Raw genomic sequence first — 4,530 nt, 5'->3', positions numbered from 1 at the left:
GCAATTAACCACTAAGAAGAATATATGCAGTGTGTTATTTATTGAAACTGTACTTCCGATTTGATTTGAAACTGTCTCATTGCTATCTGTTTATCATTAAAATTTTGAAAAAAAATAAAGAGCATAATAAATTATTGCTTATGGATAAAAATAAATAATAATAAGAAGAAGAACAAAGCGTATGAGAGGAATGAGCTGTTCCTGCCAGGTCAAACAGCCTATGTAGTAGATCTGGATGATGAGTATGCCAACCCCACTACTTTTATCTGAAGCAAGGCTGATTGTCCTATCATGGAGGCCCAGACCACACTGACCACAAATGGCATTGTGATAGCAGGCTTACTCACACCCTTTCATACCTAATGCACGGTACCCGAAACAAGAAGCTCAAAAATAATAAAGGGATGCTGGAAGGATAGAAACCTCCTGAAGTTGACATGAACAGTTTTGAAGACATTGGAGATTATGTTCCGTCCACCACCAAGATACTTTGGGACAAGGAGTGGGAGGGATACCGAGAACGCGAGTGTGATCCAGAGAGAGACAGAGACCAGGAAGGAAAATGGGAAAGAGACCGGGAGCGGGAGCAGGAGCAGGACTGAGAAAGAGGAGGAAAGAAGAGGCACAGTTACTTTGAGAAGCCAAAAGTGGATGATGAGCTCATCAATGTTGACAAAGTGTCTGGATCTGCCAAGGAATTGATCAAGTCCATCTTTGAAAAGTTTTCTGGGTTTGCTGGCTGGGAGGGCACTGAATCACTGAAGAAGCCAGAAGACAAAAAGCAGCTGGGTGGTTTCTTTGGCATGTCCAATAGTTATGCAGGGTGCTATCCAGCCACGATGGATGACATGGCTGTGGAGAGTGATGAGGAAGTGGATTGTGGCAAATGGACCAGGGTAACAAGAAGGGTCCCTTAGGCCGTCTGGACTCCGATACCCAGGAGGAGTGCAGTGAGTGTATGAACAACAAGGGGGCTCTACCCAAGGCCGCATTCCAGTACGGCATCGAGATGTCTGAGGGATGAAAAACAAGGCACTTTAAGGAAACCAGTGACAAGTCAGAACTTGATGGTCAGTGGAAGAAGATCAGTGCAATTATGGAGAAGAGGAAGAGGATGGAAGCTGATGGGGTTGAAGTGAAAAGACCTAAATACTAATCTACTTCTACTGGAGAATCTCCACATGAATCATCTTCCTTTTTCTTCCTATAATTCCTATTAAGGTTGCAATGTATGGTTTGTGTGTGCATGTGCATGTGTGTGTTTATGAATGTATATAAAATTATATTGTATTAGCATTTGATTCCATTAAAGTTGGTTAACCTGAAAAAAAAAAAAAACTTTTAGGGAACTGGGGAGTCATTACAGAATGTTGCAAAAGAAGTAATATGATATGATGTACCTTCACAGAATCAGCCTATTGTTTTGTTACTATACATACTGAAATATCAGTAGGAACAGAGTGAACATAGGACTACAATTACAGGAGTCCAGGTGAGCATTGATATTCCAGAGATCTGAAATGATGGTAAGAAAAGTGAAGTGAATGATCAAACTCACCATCTGAGTCTACTCCAGTTTTATATCCTGATGGTTTGGACATTTGAAGGAGTTGAGTATAAGGAGCCGAGCTGAGCTGAGCAGAGCTGCTCTGCCCAGTGTTGCAGCAACTAATTAAGAAAGCAGACCCAATGGAAAGCAGGAATTAAGCCTTCATCGATTGCAAGAATAGGAAGATGTGAAGCAGGAGAAAGTGTGGCTGACTCTTCAGTTTTGCTTGTCTACCATGGCAAGGCTCCAGGGAAGGGTCACAAAACTCACTTTCAAAGATCATCTCACTGCTGAGTGAGTGTATGCCAAAAAGATACTATTCCTCTATGAAATCCAGGGCCCTGGGGAGAAAAAGAGAATAGAGCTGAGGGAGGAAAAGTACTGACTCTTGAGTCAAATTGGAGAAAACATCTTGGTTTTCCCCACTCACAAGATGATGCAGACTCAGCAGAGGTCGTCCACAGCCAGGGGCCTTGGTGAGGAGGCCGGCTCGCCAGGCTGGAGATGCCTGTAGGAGCACTGGGGCCTGAGAAGGTGGAGCCTCATCTTGGCTCCCTTCAGGGACACAGAACCCTGACTGTGTCCAGCATGATGTGAGGAGGGCCTCTTTGCTTGTGCAACGGTCAGGCAGTTCGTGTAGTTGCCTGTAGCTGGACTGGAGAGGCCTCCCCTATGTCTTTGGCCAGGAGACAGACTCCACATAGGCAGAAACTGACAAAAAGCAGAGCAGAAAGTTATCAAGATCTTTTAGAGAAAACAGAAAAAATTCTGAAACATTTTCTATTAATTTAAACTAAAATATGGTGTCATAACAAAGGATGCAAAAATCTACGTAGTTTACAAAGAATTTTTCCTTTATATTATAAAGGCATTCACTATCTAAATTTATTACTTATCTTTTGTCTCTTGATCTACTGTTGCTCTCCTCATATTAAAAGTATTTTTATACCATAATCTTTACATCATTTTGGAGTGACACATATATGTTCTCCATTTAGCAAAGGTACATAAATAAGTAAATTATAACAAACCCTAATAATTGCCATGATTCCCTGCTGAGACCCTTGGTGCATCCAACAGTCTCCTTTGCAGTCTTAGATAATTGAAGGCCAGAACATTTTATAGAGGCAAATATTAGTAAATTTAAGCTAACAATCAAGATTCTAGTCCTTACACTGATCTTTAACATGAAATTAAATTATGAGTCATCTTCGCACCTGCCTTCATCTTACAAAGATTTTTCATTTTTTTAGAAGATAGATGCAATGCTAGAGGTTCAACCCAGGGCCTCTGCACTGAGCTACAAACCTGGGCCTTTTTTGTTTGCTACTTTGGGGTAAGGTTTCATGATGTTACTAAATAGCCTAGGCTGGATTTAAACTTTTGATCTTGCCTACATGGCTACAGAGGTGAAAATTATCAGCAATAGCTCCATATTTCTTTCTTCTCAAACTACTTCTCCCTAGCATATTTGCAAAACTAGCACAAAAATATCAGGCCTCACATCATCTTCTCAGGACCAGGATAGGCTACTTTCCTTGCCATAATGAGTAAAGCAATAAGCCTGCTGTGCTTAATCTCAGTCACATAGTGTGCTTGTGGCTGGATGAATCACCCTGGCCACACAGATCTCTTAACCATTTGATTATTGTTATTTTCTGGAACTGGAAAATTTAACCACCAAAACCAGCTAGTAAGGGTTAAATAGGTACCCCCCCCCATCTGAAGATGCCTGGAGGGCATCTCTGGTTAAATAGTTTATTTATGTAATTTTTTTGTAAATTTTTATTTATTTGGTACAGGGCCTCTGCACAGTTTGGACTTGTAGTGATTCTCCTGTCTCAGCTTGCCAAGCACTGGGATTACAGGATTATACCACCACGACCAGTGTTGGTGGCCAGCAGAGCACACCAGGGGCTCTGGGGCTGGCATAGCCTGTGTACCCAGGACCAAACCCAGGTCCTTATACTTGCCAGGCAGGTGCTTAGACCACCGAGCTATCTCCCCAGCCTAAGGGCTGTAATATTTTACATCCAAAATGTCTAAAATGTCTCCCAAAAGTCTTATAGGCATGCATAGAGGCTGGGTCATGGAGTAGCCTAGGGGACTGTTAGGAGGTGGCTGATTAAGGACATGACTTAAAGGGTGTATTCTTGTCCCAGGGTTGTCCTTTTTCTCTCTGCTTCCTCATTGTCATGCGGTGTCATTTCTGCTTTGAAGCCAGGCAGTCTGGACTGAACCCACTTGGAAATGTGAGCCAAATAAGCCTCTCTTCCTTCACATTATGGGTGTTGGGTATTTTTTCTCAGCGACAGGAAAATGACTAAAATAGGGGAAAATTCCCAAAAGAAAATGCATGATTTTCCTTTAATGGAAAAGAAGTGAATGCAGACTTTGGGAATCTGAAAGGATGTTGTCTGGAAAAACTCACCAATGATCTATATCCTCAAAGAAAGGGCTGTAGATGAGATGATTCAGTGTCTTCCTCATGTCTTGTTTTTAGCAACTCCTCAAGTGATAAAGTGATAGCCTGGGCAAGGCTCTGCACTTTCTTTACACTTAAGATTCGTGGACCACTGAGGAGCTGCTAAACTTGATAGCATCACACACACACACACACACACACACACACACACACACACACACACACACAGAGAGAATGAAGGCATCACAATGGAGTTGAAACCATCTCTTTAAGGGTTTTGTTTATCCTTTGTATTTTGCCTTTAGAAACTAAACCAAAACTCTTTCCTTCTTTTCTTCTTTATGCTTAGGGAATGATTTTTATTTATTTTATTTTACTTTATTTTGAGCTCTGTCAATTCATTGCTTCTATTAGTACATGTTTGTAGTACATAATGCCACATATATCACACTGTAATTCTATCTTTACATAATTATTCTCATCAGTGAAAAATTAGACTGAATATTTTGATATTATATATATTATATATATAATTAATGAATTCATGATAACCAAG

The 4,530-nt window shown here is 41.0% G+C and overlaps 1 pseudogene; it reads left to right on the top strand.

The window, feature by feature from the left end:
- LOC101572163 overlaps positions 1–1,156 on the top strand; it is a 9,628-nt pseudogene extending 8,472 nt beyond the window's left edge.
- The last annotated feature ends 3,374 nt before the right edge of the window (positions 1,157–4,530 follow it).

This window comes from Octodon degus, unplaced genomic scaffold (genome assembly GCF_000260255.1).
Source record: "Octodon degus isolate 3935 unplaced genomic scaffold, OctDeg1.0 scaffold00068, whole genome shotgun sequence".
In the NCBI taxonomy this organism is placed as follows: Eukaryota; Metazoa; Chordata; class Mammalia; order Rodentia; family Octodontidae; genus Octodon; species Octodon degus.
The sequence above is the reverse complement of the archived record's forward strand: the minus strand, read 5'-3'. Positions and strand labels throughout refer to the sequence as shown.